The sequence below is a fragment of the Giraffa tippelskirchi genome, chromosome 5 (assembly GCF_054371585.1).
Source record: "Giraffa tippelskirchi isolate mGirTip1 chromosome 5, T2T-mGirTip1v1.2.pri, whole genome shotgun sequence".
Taxonomy (NCBI): domain Eukaryota; kingdom Metazoa; phylum Chordata; class Mammalia; order Artiodactyla; family Giraffidae; genus Giraffa; species Giraffa tippelskirchi.
Window position 1 is genome coordinate 77,584,833 of NC_137279.1, and position 19,302 is coordinate 77,604,134.

Genomic DNA, 19,302 nt, shown 5'->3' on the forward strand with positions numbered 1-19,302 from the left:
TTTCCTCTCGAGTTGCAACAGGGAAGTCGAGCCTCCTCTCAATTTGGGAGGTTACACTCGGAGTTCCTCTCGAATTGCAGCAGGAGAGTTGGGCCTCCACTTGAATTGCAGCGGGGAACTTGGGGTTCCTCTTGAGTTGTGGTGGGAAACTTGAGGGTCCTCTTGAGTTCCAATGGGGATCTCAGGATACCCCTCGAGTCTCTGCAGGTGAATTGGGCCTCCTCTAGAGTTGAGACGGGGAACTCCCAGTTCTTCTTGAGTTGCAGTGGGAAACTCGGGATACCTCTCAATTTGCTGCAGGTGAATTGGGCCTAATCTAGAGTTGAGGTGGGGATCTAGGGGTTCCTCTTTAGTTGAAAGAGGGGAGTCAGGCCTCCTCTCGAGTTGTGAGGCAGACCTTGGTGTTCCCCTCGAGTGACTGCTGGAGAATAGGGCCTCATCTTGAGATGAGGCGGAAACACTGTCTATTTCTCAAATTGGGGCGGGAAACTGGAATTCCTCTCGAGTTGCAACAGGGAATTTGGGATTCCTCTCAAGTTGCAATGGGTAACTCAGGATCATCTCATGTAGCTGGAGGGGAGTCAGGCCTCATCTGGAGTTGAGGTGGGGAACTCGGTGTTCCTCTCGAGTTGTGATGGTGATTTAGGGTTTCCTTTCGAGTTGCCACTGGGTAGTCAGGTCTCCTATCGAGTTGAGGTGGGGAACTAGGGTTTCCTCTCAATTTGAAACAGGGGAGTTGGACCTTCTCTCAAGTTGCAGGTGGGAACTCGGGGTTTCTCTCGAGATGCAGCAGGGAATTCGGACCTCCTCTCAACCTGCAACAGGGAACTCCGGGTTCCTCTTGAGTTGTGACGGGGTTCTTGGTGTTCCTCTCGAGTTTCAACAGGTGAGTCAGGCCTTCTCTCGAGCTGCAGTGGGAAACTCAGTGTTTCTCTCTAGTTGCAATGGGGAACTCGGGGTTACTTTTTAGTTACAATAGAGGAGTCGGGCCTACAATAGTGAGGGGGAACTCGGGGGTCCTCTCAAGATCTTACAGGGGAATTGAGTGTCATCTCAAGTTGCAGCAGGGAGCTCGAGATATCCCTCGTGATGTTGTGGGAAACTCTGGGTTTCTTTCCAGTAGTGATGGGAAACTCGGGGTTCCTCTCGAATTGCAATGGGGAACTTAGGATTTCATGAATTGCAATGGGGTACTCAGGATTCAACTCGTGTCACTGCAGGGAAATAAGCCCCATCTAGAATGGAGATGGGATAATCGGAGTTTTTCTCGAGTTGTGGCAGGAAACTCTGTTTCTCTGAAGTTGCAATGGGGATCTAGTCTTCCTCTAAAGTTGCAACAGGGTCGTCAGGCCGCCTCTCGAGTTAGGTTGGGAACTCGGCTTCCCTCTTGAGTTGTCACAGGGAAGTCAGGCCTTTTATCAAGTTGCAGGTGGGAACTCGGGGTTCCTCTCAAATTACAGCAGGGAAGTTGGGCATCCTCTTGAGTTGCAGTGGGGCCATCGACATTCATGTCTAGTTGCGGCCGGAAATTCGGGCTTCCTCTGTTTTTTGCGATGGGGATCTTGGGGTTCCTCTAGAGTTGGGGTGGTACTCAGGGTCTTTTAGACTTGTGGTGGGGCCTCCTCTTGAGTTGTCTTGGGGCGACTCATCTCCAGCAGGGATGTGCACAAAGGCTCTTGTCTTGTTGCAATGTCCCAAGCTTACTCACTAGTTTTGGCATGGGACTTCTCTATCTCTGTGGTCGGATTCAACTCTGTAGTTGCAGTGGGTTCAATTCTCTCTAGTGGTGATTTGCAATCTCCTCTTGACTTGCCCTGTGAGGTTCATCTCTTTCAGCAGAAGAGCGGCTCCTCTCTATGTGTGATATCTGGCAGGCTCATCACGAGTTGTGGTAGAGGGCTCTTCTTGAGGTGTGGGGTTGTGTCCTCTCTGGTGGGGGTGTTGGCAGATCTATGGCAGAGGTCCTCTCTACTTTTGGTGCTATGGGTTCCTCACTAATATTAGTAGGATTGCTGCTCTCTAGTTGTGAGGGCCTCCACTTGACTTCCTTCAGGGACCTCATCTCTATTGGAGGCAGAAGGTCTTCTCTCTAGGTGTTATATCCTTGGGGACACCACACTAGTTGTGCCTGGGGAATCCACTTCAGTTTTGGCTGGAGAACCACTCCGTTATTTGGTCCAGTGGCCCCTTTTCTTGTTACAGCCTAGGGATCCTGTGAAATTGTAGCAGGGAACTCAGGATGACTCTTGAGTTGCAGCATGTTACTTGGGGTTCCTTTAGAGTTGTAGTGGAGACTCCTCTTGAGCTACAGTGGGGCTACTCCTCTGTGGTAGTGATGTGCAAGCTGGTCCCTGTCTAAGTGCAATGTGAGGGAGGCTACTTTCTAGTTGTGCCATGGGCTCCACTCTAATTGCAGTGGGGGTCCACTCTTTATTTGCTGTGGGTCGTCTCATCTCTAGTTGTTGTTTGCAGCCACCTCTCTAGTTGAAGCAGGGGAACTCGTCTTTAACTGTGGTACTTGGGCTCCTCTCTAGATGTGGTAGAGTGCTCTTCTCAAATTAGGATGTGGGTGACTCCTCTATGGTTGTAAAGAGAAGGGGCGCTCTTTCTCGTGGCTACGTGAAGGAAGCTACTGTCTACTTGTGGCAAAGCATGCCTCCTGCTTAGTTGTGGTATGAGGCTTCCTCTCTTGTTACAGTAGAGTGCTCCTCTCGAATTGTGGTGGGGTAGGCTCCTCTTGGGAATCCTCTGCAGTTGCATCAAGGTCTTGGGGCTTGTGCAGAGTTGGGATGGGGAACTTGGGGTTCCTCTTAAGTCACTGCAGGGGAACTGGGCCACATCTCAAATTGAGGTGGGGAACACGGGGTTCTTCTTGAGTAGTGGCAGGAAACTAGGGGTTTTGCTCGAGTTGCAACAGGAACTCGGGGATCCCCTCGAGTTGCAGCAGGTTAGTCAGGCCTCCTCTTGAGGTGCGAGCGGACACTCGGGATTCCTCTCGAGTCAAAGCAGGGGAATTGGGACTCATCTCGAGATGAGGTGGGGAGCACAGGGTTCTTCTCGAGTTGTGGTGGGAAACTCGGGGTTTCTCTCGAGATGCAATGAGTGTCTCAGGGAACCTCTCAAATTGCAAAAAGGGAGTCAAAGCTCCAGGGAACTAGGGGTTCCTCTCGAGTTGCTGTGGGGGAATTGGGCCTCATCTCGAGTTCAGGCGGGAAACTTGGGATTCCTCTTGAGATGCGACGAGTGTCTCAGGGAACCTCTCGAGTTACAAAAAGGGAGTCAAGCCTCCTTTCGAGTTGCGAGGGGGAACTCAGGATTCCTCTCGAGTTGCTGCAGGTTAATTGGGCCTAATTATGAGTTGAGGCGGGATACTCAGGGTTCCTCTCGAGTTGTGACAGGGATATCGTGATTCCTCTCTAGTTGCATCGAGGATCTCAGTGAACCTCTCAAGTTGCCTCAGGGTAGTCAGGTTTCCCTTCGAGTTTCAAGGGGGAACTCGGGATTCCTCATGAGTTGAAGCAGGGTTATCCACCCTCTTATCAAGATGAGGTGGGGAACACAGGTTTCTTCTCGAGTTGCGGGGCAAACATCCAGGTTCCTCTTGAGTTGTGACGAGTATCTCGGGGAACCTCTCGAGTTGCCAAAAGGGAGTCAAGCCTCCTTTTGAGTTGCAAGGGGGAACTCGGGATTCCTCTTGAGTTGCTACAGGGGAATTGGGCCTCATCTAGGTTTGAGGGGTGATCTCGTGGTTTTTCTCAAGTTGTGGCCAGAAGCTTGTGGTTCCTCTTGAGTTGCGACGTGCATCTCAGAGAACCTCTCGAGTTGCCTCAGAGGAGTCAGGCCTCATTTCAAGTTTTGAGGGGAACTCGGGGTTCCTCGCGAGTGGCTGCAGGGGAAAGGAGCCTCATCTTGGGTTGAGGCGGGAAACTCAGTGCTCTTTTCGAGTTTTGATGGGTATCTCAGTGTTCCTCTCAAGTTCCGACAGAGATCTCAGGAAACCTCTCATGCTGCCTCAGCGGAATCAGGCCTCCTTTTGAGTGGCGAGGGGGAACTCCAGATTCCTCTGCAATCCCTGCAGGGAAATCGGGCCTCATCTCTAGTTTAGGCGGGAAACTCGGTGTTCCTCTCCAATTGCGACAAGGATCTCGGGGTTCCTCTCAAGTTGCAATAAAGGAGTGAGGCCTCCTCTCATGTTGAGGCATGGAACTCTGGTTTCGTCTCGAGATGTAAGAGGGGTGGCAGGCCTCATCTCAAGTTGAGGCGGGGAACTCGGGGTTCCTCTTGTGTTGTGATGGGTATGTTGGGATTCCTCTTGAGTGGCAACAGGGGAGTCAGGACTCCTCTCCAGTTGAGGTGGGGAACTTGTGTTTCCTCTTGAGTTGCAGTAGTGGAGTCAGGCCTCCTCTTGAATTGCAGCAGAAACTCGGGGTTCCTCTATTGTTGTTGTTAGAAACTCAGGGTTTCCTCGAGACTTGCCACAGGGGACTGAGAGCTCCTCTTGATGTGCAGTGAGAAATCAATATTCCTCTGGAGTTGCAGCGTGGGATGCAGGATGCCACTTCAGTCATGGCAGGGAACTCAGGGTTCTTCTCGAGGTTGGTTGGTACTCAGGGTTCCTCACGACTTGCGGAGATTCCTGCTGTTGAGTCCTCTGAGGCGACTCATCTATAGCAGGGATGTGCAGGGTGCCTCCAGTCTTGTTGGAATGATGGGTGGCTACTCACTAGTTTTGGCAAGGGACTACTCTTATGTTGTGTTCAGGGTCAACTCTGTAGTTGCGGGGGTTTCAATTCTCTCTAGTGGTGGTGTGCAAAACCCTCACTCCTTGTGGTGTGAGGTTCATCTATATTAGCAGAAAAGGGGCTCCTCTGTGTGTGTGATGTCTAGCGGGCTCCTCTCAAGTTGTCTTGGAGGGCTCCTCTCAAGGGGCGAGGCTGTGTCCTTTCGGGTTGGGGTGTGCGTGTCCATGGGGGAGGTCTTCTCTGTTTTTGGCGCTACGTGTTCCTCACTAATATTAGTGGGATTGCTGCTCTCTAGTTGTGAGGGCCTTCACATGACTTCTTTCAGGGAGCTCATCTCTACTGGAGGCAGAATGTTGTCTCTAGGTGTGATATTTTGGGGAACACCTCTCTAGATGTGCCTGGGGAATCCGCTTCAGATTCTGCTGGATAGCCACTCCGTCATTTAATTCAATGGCCCCTTTTCTTCTTACAGGCTAGGGATCCTGTGAAATTACAGTGGGGAACTCGGGGTGCCTCTTGAGATGCAGCATATGAATCAGGGTTCCTTTAGAGTTGTGGTGGAGACTCCCCTTGAGCTACAGTGGAGCATATCCTCTCTAGTAGCAATGTGCAAGCTGGTCCCTGTCTTCAGTGTAATGCATGGGAGCTTACTCTCTAGATGTGGCATTGGCTCCACACCAGGCTGGGAAGTACTGGCTGGGAGGTCATTGGCCCCTGAGGCCCTGCGCCCAAGGAGGGCTCCCACACTCTCAGGGAATGTCAAGGCAACCTCCACACTACCGTTACATCACATTTGCTCTGCAGGAGAGAGGTCGTGATCCTAGGTCAGTCTGCACCATGCTCAGAAGCTGCAGGAAGAACACCCAGCATGCCCACTTGGATCCTGGGCCTAGGGGCCAAAATTCGCATTGTTCTCCTGGGGAGCCCTCACGGGGGGCAGCCCAGCAACTGCTTGAAAAGGCATCCAGTTGCTGTTTTCTTCTTTCTGCCAGAGCTAGCTTTACTACACGCTTCAGCATTTCACAAGACAGGAGCTGGCCCGCGACTCTTCGCTGTGGGTCCACGGGTACTAGCAGATGCCCTGGGCCAGGTGACCCCAGCATGACACCCAGCCCACTCAGTCACACTCCCGCAGCCTCCTTCCCCATGGACATGATGGCGCTGACCTAGGAATGTGTTTGCAAGGCTCACAGAGTGCAGAGAGACACATGGCCCTGACTTGGGAATTGAGGCCCTCGGAAAAGGACTGGAGGTCTGGCATCTGAGGACCCCCACCCTTGCTGCACAAGAGAGGCCTGAAAACCCACTCTCTGGGGCTGCCTTTCCTGTCTCCAAGGAAGACAGCATCCCCAGCTGCTTGCGGGCTGAGTGTTACCCCCGGCTGGGAAGCGCTGGCTGGGAGGTCATTTTTCGGGGACAATGGCCCCTGAGTCCCTGTGCCCACGGAGGGCTCCCACACACCCGGGGAACGTTAAGGCAAAATCCACATGGCTGTTCTGTCATGTTTGCTCGGCAACAGAGAGCTCGTGAGCCTAAGTCTGTCTGCACTGGGCTCGGATCCTTTGGGGAGAACACTCTGGGTGCCCACCTGGAGCCCAGGCCTAGGGGCCAAAATTCACATTTTTCTCCAGGCAAGCCCTAACGTGGAGAGGCCCAGCAACTGGTTGCAAAGGCATCCTGTTGCTGTTTTCTTCCTTCTGACAGAGGTAGCATTGCTCTCCGCTTGGGCATTTCGGAAGCCAGGGGGTGACTGGCCATTCCTCGCCTGGGACCCATTGAAGGGGCAAGGTGCCCTCGACCAGGTGACCCCAGCATGGCACCCGGCCACCTCACACACACTCCCGCAGCCTCCTTGCCCATGGGCAGGACAGCTCTGACCTACGAATGTGTTTGCAAGGCTCACAAAGTACAAGGAAACACACAGCCCTGACTCAGGAATCAAGGTCCTTGTTGCAGGCCTGGATGGCTGACGTCTGAGGAGCCTAACCCTCGCCATGAGATAGAGACCTGAAAACACACTCTTGGGGGCTCCCTTTCCTGCCTCCAAGGAAGATAACTTCCACAGCCACTTGCGGGCTGAGAGTCACACATGGCTGGGAAGCACTGGCTTGGAGGTCATTTTTCAGTGCCAAAGGCCCCTGAGGCCCTGCATCCAGGGAGGGCTCCCATATTTCCAGGGAAAGTCACGGTAACTGCAAGAGGGCTGTTCTGTCATGTTTCCTCTGGAGGTGAGAGCTAGTGAGCCTAGGTCTGTCTGCAATGTGCTTGGATTCTGCGGGGAGAACACCCTGTGTGCCCCCCTGGATCCCAGGCCTAGGGGCCCAAATTCGCATTATTCTCCCAGGGAGCACTCATGCAGGGCGACCCAGCAACTGTTTGAAAAGGCATCCCGTTGCTCTTTGCTTCCTTCTGACAGAGTTCGCTTTGCTTCCCCTTTTGGCATTTCGGAAACCAGGCGGCGACACTGAATCTTTGCCTGGGAACCAATGGAGGTGCAAAGTACTCTTGATCAGGTGACCCCAGCATGGCACCCTGCCCTCTGAGACACAGTCCCGCAGGGACCTTGCCCATGCGTAGGATAGTGCTGACCTAGGAATGTGTTTGCAAGGCTGGCAGAGTGCAGTGGGACACACGGCCTTGACTTGGGAATTGAGACCCTGGGAGCAGGCATGGAGGTCTGGCGTCTGAGGAGCACACACTTGCTGTGCAATAGAGGCCTGAAAACCCACTCTCGGGGGCTGCCTTTCCTGCCTCCAGGGAAGATAGCATCCCCAACCACCTGCAGGCTGAGATTCACACTTGGCTGGGAAGCGCTGGCTGAGAGGTCATTTTTCAGGGGCAATGGCCCCTGAGGCCCTGTGCCCAGGGAGATCCCCACATTCCTAGGGAATGTCAAGGCAACCTCCACACAGCTGTTCCATCACATTTGCTCTGCAGGAGAGAGCTCGTGAGCCAAGGTCTTGCTGTACCATGCTCGGATCCTGTGGGGAGAACACCCTGGGCACCCACCTGGATCCTGAGCCTAGGGGCCAAAATTAGCATTTTTCCCCTGGGGAACTCTAATGTGGGGTGTCCTTGCAACTGCTTGCAAAGGCATCCCATTGCTGTTTGCTTCCTTCTGCTAGAGCTAGCTTTGATCCATGCTTCAGCATTTGGCAAGGCAGGGGCTGGCCTGCCACTCCCGCCGGAGGCCCTCAGGACATGCCCGGTGCCCTCGGCCAGGTGACCCCAGCATGGCACTCGGCCGCTTCAGACACATTCCCGCAGTGTCCTTCCCCATGGGCAGGACTGCGCTGACCTAGAAATGTGTTTGCTAGGCTCCCAGACTGAAGGTAGACACACGGCCCTGACTTGTGAATTGAGGCCCTGGGAGCAGGTACGGAGGTCTGGCATCTGAGGAGCCCCTCACTTGCTGTGGGATAAGGCCTGAAAACCCACTCCCTGGGGCTGCCTTTCCCTCATCCAACAAAGATAGCATCAACAGCTGCCTGCAGGCTGAGAGTCACCCCCGGGTTGGAAGTGCTGGCTGAGTGGTCATTTTTCAGTGGCAGTGGCTCCTGGGGCCCCGTGCCCATGGAGGGCTCCCACACTCCCAGGGAACCTCAAGAAAACGGCTGTTCTTTCATGTTTGCTCTGCAGAAGAGAACTCGCGTGTCTAGGCTTGCCTGCACTGTGCTCGGATCCTACAGGAGAATACCCTGGGCTCCCACCTGGATCCCGGACCTAGGGCCCCAAACAGGCATTTTTCTCCCGGGGAGCCCTAATGCGGGGCGGCTCAGCAACTGCTTGCAAGTGTATCCCGTTGCTGTTTTCTTCCTTCTGCCAGAGCTAGCTTTCATCCCTGCTTTGGCATTTGGCAAGCCAGGGGCCAGCCCACCACCCCTTGCCGGGGGCCCATGGGAGGTGCCAGGTGCCCTCGGCCAAGTGACCCCAGCATAGCACCCGGCCCCCTAGACCTACTCTCACAGCCTCCTTCCCCATGGCAGTACTGTGCTGATCTCGAAATGTGTTTGCAAGGCTCCCAGAGTGCAGGCAGACAGACAGCCTTGACTCATGAATTGAGGCCCTGGGAGCAGGCATGGAGGTCTGGCGTCTGAGGAGCCCCACACTTGCTGCATGATAGAGGCCTGAATACCCACTCTCTGGGGCTCCCTTTCCTGCCTCCAAGAAAGACAGCATCCCCAGCCGCCTGTGGGCTGAGAGTTACCCCCGGCTGGGAGGGGCTGGCTGGGAGGTCATTTTTCAGTGGCAATGGTCCCTAGGGCCCGACATTCAGAGAGGGCTCCCACACTCCCAGGGAAAGTCAAGGCAACCTCCGCATGGCTGTTCCGTCATGTTTCCTCTATAGGAGACAGCTCGCGAGACTAGGCCTGTCTGCATCGTGCTCAGATCCTGCAGGGAGAACACCCTGGGCGCCCACCTGGATCCAGGGCCTAGGGGCCCAAACTGGCATTTTTCTCCCGTGGAGCCCTAACGTGGCACAGCCCAGCACCTGCTTGCAAGGATATCTCGTTGCTGTTTGCTTCCTTCTGCCAGAGCTAGCTTTGCTTCCCTCTTCGGCATTTGGCAAGCCAGGGCCCGGCCCACCACCCCTCCCTGGAGGCCAATGGGAGGTGGCAGGTGTCCTTGGCCAAGTGACCCCAGTATGACACCTGGCCCCCTCAGATGCACTCCCGCAGCCTCCTTTCCCATGGGCAGGACCGCGCTGACCTAGGAATGTGTTTGCAAGGCTCCCACAGTGAAGGCAGACTCACAGCCCCGACTCAGGAATTGAGGCCCTGGGAGCAGGCCCGGAGGTCTGATGTCTGAGGAGCCCCACACTTGCTGTGCAATAAGGCCTGAAAACCCACTCTCTGGGGCTGCCTTTCCTGCCTCCAAAGAAGATAGCGTTCCCCAGCTGCCTGTGGCTGAGAGTCACCCCCGGTGGGGAATCGCTGGCTGGGAGGTCATTTTTCTGTGGCATTGGCTCCTGCGGCCCCACGCCCAGGGAGGGCTCCCACACTCCCAGGGAACATCAAGGCAACCTCCACAAGGCTGTTCCGTCATGTTTGCTCTGCAGGAGAGAGCTCGTGAGACTAGGCCTGTCTGCACCGAGCTTGGAACCTGCGGGGAGAACACCCTGGGCACCCACCTGGATCATGCATCTAGGGGCCCAAACTGGAATTTTTCTCCCGGGGAGCTGTAACATGGTGCAGCTGAGCAGCTGGTTGCAAAGGCATCCCGTTGCTGTTTGCTTCCTTCTGCAAGAGCTAGCTTTGCTCCCTGCTTTGGCATTTGGCACGCCAGAGGCCGGCCCGCCACCCCTCCCCAGGGGCCCATGGGAGGTGCCAGGTGCCCTCGGTCATCTGACCCCAGCATGGCACCCAGTCCCCTCAGATGCACTCCCGCAGCCTCTTTACCCATGGCAGGACTGTGCTGACCTCAGGGTGTGTTTACAAGGCTCCCAGAATGCAGGCAGACACCCGGCCCTGACTCATAAATTGAGGCCCCGGGAGCAGGCACGGAGGTCTGGCGTCTGAGGAGTCCCTCACTTGCTGCACGATAAGGCCTGAAAACCCACTCTCTGGGGCTACCTTTCCTGCCTCCAAGGAAGAGAGCGTCCCCAGCCTCCTGCAGGCTGAGAGTCACCCCCAGCTGGGAAGCTTGGGCTGGGAGGTCATTTTTCAGTGGCAATGGCCCCTGGTGACCCACGCCCAGGGAGGGCTCCCACGCTCCCAGGGAACATCAAGGCAACTTCCACAAGGCTGTTCCATCACGTTTGCTCTGAAGGAGAGATCTCATGAGACTAGGCCTGTCTGCACTGTGCTCGGATCCTGTGGGGAGAACAGCCTGGGAGCCCACCTGGATCTCGGGCCTAGGGGCACAAACTGGCATTTTTCTCTCGGGAGCCCTAATGTGGGGCGGCCCACCAACCTCTTGCAAGGGCACCTCATTGCTCTTTGCTTACTTCTGCCAGAGCTATCTTTGCTCCCTTCTTCAGCATTTGGCAAGCCAGGTGCTGACCAGCCACCCCTAGTCGGTGGACCCTTGAAGCTGCCAGGTGCCCTCGTCCAGGTGACCCCAGCATGGCACCTGGCCCCCTTAGATGCACTCCTGCAGCCTCCTTCCCTGTGGACAGGACCACACTGACCCTGGAATGCATTTTCAAGGCTCGCAGTGTGCAGGCAGACACACGGCCCTGACTCAGGTATTGAGGCCCTGGGAGCAGGCCCGGAGGTCTGGTGTCTGAGGAGCCCCACACTTGCTGTGCGCGAGAGGCCTGAAAACCCACTCTCTGGGGCTGCCTTTCCTGCCTCCAAGGAAGATAGCACCCCCAGCTGCCTGCGGGCTAAGAGTCACCCCCGGCTGGGCAGTGCTGCCTGGGAGGTCAATTATCAGTGGCAATGGCCCCTGGGGCCCCACAGTGTGGTAAACAAACATTTCACAAACACTAAAACTGCTACAGAATCATAAAGTAAGACGCTTGCTGATCTGCTTATAGGTCACTGTCTTCCACCCTTTTCTAGTCTGTCATTTCTATACACATACCTACACATACAGACACTTATAAATCTTTGAAAATCTTTTTCTTCATCCTTTACCTTCTTTTTTCATCCCCTGTTACCATAAAAGTTGCTTATGAACATCAAACCTTTTCCCACTGTTGCTTGGTGCTTTTATTCCTTTATCTGTCATTAGTTATAATGACAGCTTCTAGCAGGACTTCTCCATTCTTGGGTTCTATTTTAATTCACTTCCTGTACTGAGCAACTTCAAACAGGATTCTCAGAAAAGATCTGCAGAACATGTTTTCCAGGACTTTACTGTCCCATCAATCTTTGGGCAATCCTACTGAATGCGGATGTGGCCACATATGAAATTACTGGGCCACATATGATTTTGAGTCCGAGGTACCCACAGGCTAATATTAATTGCAAGATTCTAAGATGCTGCGGCATGAAGAACTACTAGGAAGGGCTTTTCATCATCTTCTCTTTCCTGTCCCTGTTGAATAGGGTTGGGCCTCAGCTCTGTTTACCTTAACCAGAAACTATTAACAGATCATTGTTGCCACCTACTCAAGCCACTGTGTTGCTGCTTTTTCAGAGCAGATTCTCCTGGAGTAACAACTATTAACAGGACAAATTTAGGCCATATGGCCACTAGTCACACTTCTTAATCCTGTCCCACTGTGTAAGAGGTCATAGTAACATTTTCTAAATTCTGAAATGTCCTCATTTCTCACGTGTTGTGGTGTGGAATTCCCTATTCGCTGACATTTTAGAGGAAAATTGGAAGGAAAGGGTCTCCAGTGCTTTCATTTCCAACACCCTTTTCCCATAAGTTAACATGTCAACTAGCTGAGAACAGGCACTAGCGGAACTCCAAAGATGACATTGTCTAATACAGGGGAATTGATCTGTTGACTGAAAGTAAGTTAAAAACATCCAAAGTTGTGAGGGATACTGAAGTTCCCCTGATTTCATTCATTCAAATCTCTCCCCATTCCTTCTTCCATGATCAACTCCCCCTAATTCGTGAGATTTAGACTAAAATTAACACAAAACATTCAATTATTTATGAAAATAAGTACTAGAAAAGGGCAAGCCCCCCACCTTGTGGCTCACTAACAAAATGCTTACAAATTAAGAAATCAATAGGTCTGATTCTCTTATATGACTGAATGAATCACTGAACTTTTTAGCTCAAAGAAACTCTTAGACATTATTTTAGATCTACATTATTATTTTTCAAATGAAGAAACAGGACCAGAAAGTTGATAAAGGAAAGTCATCAACTACATATGAAAACTACAAATTTTCAGGTTTATTAACTTCCATTTTCACTATAAGCCATTATCTGAATGTATTTAAGTCTGATATGATCTTTATAGTAAACCAAGGAATCTATAATTTATTACAAACTAACACAAAAAATTACTGTATTGTAATTTATTATGCTCGGAGAAGGCAATGGCACCCCACTCCAGTACTCTTGCCTGGAAAATCCCATGGATGGAGGAGCCTGGTAGGCTACAGTCCATGGGGTTGCTAAGAGTCAGACACGACTGAGCGACTTCACTTTCACTTTTCCCTTTCATGCACTGGAGAAGGAAATGGCAACCCACTCCAGTATTCTTGCCTGGAGAATCCTGGGGATGGCGGAGCCTGGTGAGCTGCCGTCCATGGGGTCGCACGGTGTTGGACAGTGTTGGACACGACTGAAGCGACTTAGCAGCAGTAGCAATTTATTATGCTGCCCCAAGCAAATGTGTTCAGTCAAAATTAAGTTGAAGAGTAAGTTCCTGTAAAAAGGGAGATGAGAAATAACCAAGGTTGGTTTCACCTGGTCCCTTATTCCTGGTTCTATTATCCCCACAAACTATGAAAGGTTAAGCCCACAACTAAGGTAAATTTCATTATATCCCACAACTGTTTATCCAAGTTGAAGACATTTTTTCTCAAGGTAAAAAAATCCTTTGAATTTTCTGATTCCACGAGTAAGCAATGGTTGTGGTTAGAAATGTAATCAATTACCTAGCACATTCAAAACTGCTATCACTACTACTTGGCCTGAGCATGTATATATCCAGAAGGGCAATGAGAGGAAACAAGGGTGCCAATATTCCACAGTGAAGATCCCACAGAAGTACCATGGTAAGAAAGCATGAATTTCAGTGCCAGGCAGTCTTTAAACTTAACAACAGCTCTGCCACTCAGTGGCTGGGTAATGTTTAAGAAATCATCACATCATCTTCATTGCAGCATTATTGACAATAGCCAAGGTATGGAAAAAACGTAAGTGTCCATTCACAGATGAAAGGATAAAGATGATGTGGTGTGCGTGTGCATGCACGCGCACGCACACACACACACACGAATAGTATTCAGCCATGAAAAAGAATGCAAACTTGTCATGTGCAACAACATGGATAGACCTCGAGAGCATTAGGAGATATGTCAGATGGAGAAAGACAAGAACAAATACTGCATGATCTCACACATGTAGAAGCTTTAAAAAACAAAACCAAAAAAACAAGCATCTTACAGATACAGAGCACAGATTGGTGGTTGCTAGAGGCAAGGAGTAGAGGGTTGGCAAAATGGTTAAAGGGGGTCAAAAGGTACAAACAGTTATAAAATAAGTCATACGATGCAATGTATATAGCATGGTAAGTAAAGTTAGTAATATTGCATTGTGTAACTGAAAGTTCTTAAGAGTCAAAGTTAAAAATCCTCATCACACACACACACACACAAATTTTCTAACTATGTAGTGTGATGGAAATTAACTAGACTTATTGTGGTGATCATCTATATACAAATATAAACAAATATTTACACAATATGTAGAAAGATAGATTAATTTGTATACTTGAAATCAATATAATGGTATATGTCAATTATACCTGAACAAAAACAAAGTGGGCAAAGAGAATGAAAACACATTTCACCCAAGAGGATATATAGATGACAAATCAGCTCATGAAAAGGTTCAACCTCAGAAGCTGTTAGGAAAATGAAAATTAAAACCATAATAGCACATCAGTATATACCTAGCAGAATGGCTAAAAAGAAGAAAAAACAGAAATAGTGATGATGCCAAATGAGGGTTAAGATGTGGAGAAATGGATCACCACATATTGCTGGTGAGAATATGGTACACCTACTCTGGAACAATTTGATAGTTTCTTTAAAAATCAAACATATAACAACCCTAGGACTCAGCAAATGCACTTCCAGGCATTCATCCCAGAGAAATGATTATGTTTATGTTCACATAAACACCTACACATGAATGCTTATAGCAGCTTTACTCACAGTAGCCCTAAACCAGAAAAAACCCAGACGTCCTTCAATGGGTAAATATTTAAACAAACTGTGGTACAACCAATACCATGGAATAGGGCTAGACAATGAAAAGGAAACAACCAGTGATGCATGCAACAATTTAGATAAGTCTCCAGAAAACGATGCTGAAAAAAATCCAATCTAGAAAACATTCTATGTTGTTCAAGTGCATTTCTATAACATTCTTGAAGTGACAAATTATAGAAATGCAGGACAGTTAGTCGTTAAGGTGGAGCTGGGAGTGGGACAGAAGTAGGCGTTGCTACGTTATTGCAATGCGAAAGTGGTCTGTGGTGATGGATTATATCAACGTTAATAGCCCAGCTGGGATGTTACACTACAGTTCTGCATGATAGTACCTTTGGAGGGACACTGGGGAAAGCAAGAGAACGCTCCCGTATTCTTTCTTACGACTGTACGTGAATCTACGATACCTCAAGATAAAAAGTTTAATTAAAGCACCAGTTGTACACAGAATCCACAGAGAGATTTCATTAGAGTCAAAAACTTACCCAAAGCCCCACCCATCTATTGCACTTGTAAACACCACATTCCCCTGGTCAGGAGAGAAGTACAGGTGGGAGTCATCTGTGTCCTCCAAGCCGGTGTTCCAGTCATACACCTGCTCTCCTTGTTCAGAATTTGGGTTCACCTGGGATTCAGCCTCTCGCTCTGCTCTTTCTTCTAGCACTTCAGAAATAAAAAGAGTTCCTGTGAGTGCATTAATCTAGGAGAGATGGCAAAATGGCAGAAGGTCATTCGGATGCATGGCACGTCCATGACAGGAGACACACTGTCTAACCCTCCTTACATCTAGACTCCTAAGTCACAGTCTGAACTCCTATGAAGCCCATGAGGATGGAACTGATGTTTATAGCAATCATTAACTTACATGTTATCAGCCACTTATTTCAATACCCAGTAAGACTAAATTGTAAGGCTTTTGGAAAGTCATTTCTTTTTTTAATGCAAACACTGGTCTGTCGTATCTTCAATTTGTTTTTCAGTATGAAGGCCAGGTGTCCCTCATAGAATTCCTGGTTTCCAAGCCCCACAATCTGAGTTTATGACTTCTGTCAACTCCCTCTCTGTTTCTCATGTCAGATGTTTGAACTGTTCACCCCTCTCTTCAGGCCCTCTTCCTGACCTCTAAGCCCCAGAGATTCTCACTCTTAGGTGACCAATCTTATTTCCTACCTCAGAGTGAAATCGGAATCTACTGTTCAAAGATCCTGCAGGCTCCCTATCATCCAACTTGTAAGTCCATCTCTACAAACACTGCTGGTTCTCCTCCTTCCGCGGCAGGGCTGGAATATTCCACTGTACCGTGCCTGACTGTCTCTTCAGGGAACTGGATCCACTGACCCAGACTTTCTCACTGCTCTACCTTTATCATTTCCTTCCTGTAGCAAACAAACATTCCCAACGTGGCCTCATCATTGGTGCCCCACTGTCTTGAAAAAGACATTTCAAACCTCCACACATGGCATACAGGGTTCACCAGAATCTAAACTGTATTCCCTTCTATTCCCATCTCTTACCACTACTGTACTGGATCTAGTTCTTCAATTGTAACCAATAATTTGCATTCTTTGAATGAAACTTGCACTATATTTTTCTTTCCTTTATATAATGACTCTGTATATCTTATTTCTTCTCTCTTGGAGGACTTTGCCATAATTCTCCCCTGGCACACATTACCTTTCTGCCATCTCAAGACTCCTATTATAAGACTCTCCCTAACTCTCCCCTTCCTATCGACCCATTCTGGGTGAGGCAGGCCTCATTCATGTTCTCAAATCATATTTAGGGTTTCTCTCATTGTTCCTCAAACATCTTTTACGTGTTTTTCTCCCCTACCCCACTGTGAGATCTTTGAAGATAGGGACTCTGACCTGTCTTATATTCACAATCCTTAGCATGAAGTAAACCTTCAGGAACTCATTTATTCAACATACAGTTATGGTAATGTCTGCTGAATAAATAAATGAATGAAAGCTTTGGTAAAATTTCACCCAAATACAGGTAATAAAAAAAAGCCAAAGAGTTTCCTAGTATTGGCTTCACTTAAAAACCCAACCACAAGACTTTAAACAAGAGAACATTAAGACCTATTGTCCAAGTTTTCTATTCCAGGATGCCCCCAGGAGATGGAGGTGACTCCTGAGATGATGCTAGCTCTATTGCCTCTGCTGTGGTATGATGACTCCAACACATTTAAGTGGATTTTCTGCAGCAAATCCTCATATTCAACCTAGCAACTTCCTTGCAACTCTCCTTTGAGCCACAGTTTTAAAAGTACTGAAATAAAGGATAAAATACCTGTTCTAATATATTCTTGAGGTGAGAGTAGGCCTCCTGTGGGGTGAATTTCAATTCCACTATCAAGCGATCTATCTTATTGATTACTATAACTGGACGGATGTTTTCAAGCCAGGCTTGCCGCAGAACTGCTTGTGTCTGATTAAAACAGAAAAGAAAATGTAAAGCTCATGATTTAAATTAAAGCACATTAGAAAATCCTGATTAATAAGTAGCTTATTTTCATGCTCCTTTATCACATACAACTCAGACCATGCCAGTCAGACCCAGGTATTCATTAGACAGTCAAGAATATATAACACAGAGGCAAAGAACTGCAGGTAGGAAACTGTTCTTGCCTTTATGGAACTGACAATTTATTTAAGAAGGATAAATAAAAATTATGTACAAGATAGTAAGAGTTTTGTGAAATCAAACACACATGAGAACACACATAGTTTGTTGAATAATCATTAAAAAAAAAAACACTCATGCTGTAACACACAGATGGAAAAACAGATTATGTCCTCAGAAGCTCCCTGTGCACACTTTCCTGATCACAAACCACTTCTTAGCATTAACCACTATTCAGCTACTTTGAAGTCACATCTGATAGTTTAACTTAACTTGTCAGGACACCCAACACACTACATAGACTAAGGTTTTGCTTCTCTAGATGGAGCACCTGTGCGCTTACAGGAAATCAGAGAAGTTACAGAGTAAGTACAGCACATCTTCCTGAAATGATTAGATTTTCTCCATTTCTACAAGAAAACCTCATTTCATTGTAGTCTGCTTTACTGTGCATCATAGATGTTGCTTTTTGTTCTTTTTTTTTTTTTAACCAACTGAATGTTTGTGCAACTCTGCATCAAGCAAGTCTTTTGGCATTCCTATAGCATTTGTTCACTTCTTGATGTTCTGTCAGATTTCGGTAATTCTCATGATACTTTACATTTTTCATAATTAATATAGTTGCTGTGATCTTCCATCAGCGATCTTTGATGTTACTATTACAACTCAATGAAGGGTCAGAAATGGTCAAGTATTTTTTAGCAATAGAGTATTGTTTTAATCAAGGTATGTACATTTTTTAGACATAATGCTATTGCATACTTAAGAGACTTCAGTATAGTATAAACATAACTTGTATATTCACTGGGGAACCAAAAAATTTCACGTGACCTGCTTTATTGCAATATTCACTTTACTGAAGGGCTCAGGACCAAACCTGAAATATCTCCGAGGTATGCCTATAATGTAAGCTTTTTACTCTTCTTTTTAAAAATCATTAAAACAAATGATGGCACAATAAGAAGTAGGACACAAAGGTGACAACATTTTTAAAGAAAAAAACATAAGGTTTCAAAGAAAAGTTATTTTAAAAACTGAGATTAGAAATCCACTCTGAGTTTCATGCTGACCAGAGCTGTATGCTCACTCTGGCCTTGGGGAGAAATATTTGAACTTTGGTGGGAAAGGTAAGAAAGTGATGATTAAGAATCTGGAAGAGGAATAGAGGGGAGGAAGGGAGAGAGTGTGTGTGTAAGTATGAGGGGGCCTGCAGACTGAGAAACCAACAGAAGAGACTTTCCCACGTAGGGGAGAAACAGCTCAGAATTTCGCTGTCAACAACCCCTCACAGCTGGGAGACTCTTTCACTGGAGGAAAGCCCCCAGACCCCCCTACATCCCTCTTTCATTTCCACTGAGTCCCTCTCCCAGAGGATACCACAGACATGTCAAAGTACCTTAAAGTCATTCTCTCTATTATCCCTTCAGAACTCGGGTGACTTAACTCCACCACAGACTGGAACACTATGGAATGTGAAATGAAAAACTAGCTTTATGGTGTCACAGAAACGTCTAAAGTGCCACATCGTTATTGGTGGTCAGTGCCTCCCCTCCCCCTGCCTTCTCTAACTAGTTAAACATTGCCAGGCTACCTGCGGGCAGACCCTTTCCACAGCGTCCACTATGATGATGCACCTGTCACAGATGCGAACAGCCATGGACATTTCTAAGAAGAAATCCACGTGGTCTGGAGAGTCTGTTAGGTTAATCAGGTACTCCTCATCGCCTGAAATGAGATTTGAAAACACATATTGAGCAGTACAGGTATGCAACCGTCCTCCTCAGGCAACTGAGACCAGGAGAACTTCTAAGAAATGACTGAAGAAAAGCTCTGTCACATAAAACAAAAGCTGTGAGGTTCTCAAAATCATTCAGCATTTTCATAGCCCAACCCTTCATTTCATTTTAGCTTTCATGCTAAAGCTCCCAAAAGGGAAGAGATTTACCCAATGTCACAAAAGCAGTCACAAGTCAGAAACATAACCAAGTCTGTCTATCAGCTTAGTCACTTCCTGCAAAGGTCACAGGTGCCTCTAGACTTTGAAACTGGGGAAACAACACTTGTCTGTTCATCTG

The 19,302-nt window shown here is 48.6% G+C and overlaps 1 long non-coding RNA gene across 1 annotated transcript; it reads right to left on the reverse strand.

Annotated features, from left to right (window-relative positions):
* Positions 1-12,952: 12,952 nt before the first annotated feature.
* Positions 12,953-18,684, reverse strand: LOC145504633 (uncharacterized). The gene is made up of 4 exons (XR_014052343.1): positions 18,624-18,684; positions 16,895-17,032; positions 15,085-15,299; positions 12,953-13,026 (listed from the first exon to the last, which is right to left on the reverse strand). It is a non-coding gene; the product is annotated as an uncharacterized LOC145504633 (long non-coding RNA).
* Between the last annotated feature and the right edge of the window lie 618 nt (positions 18,685-19,302).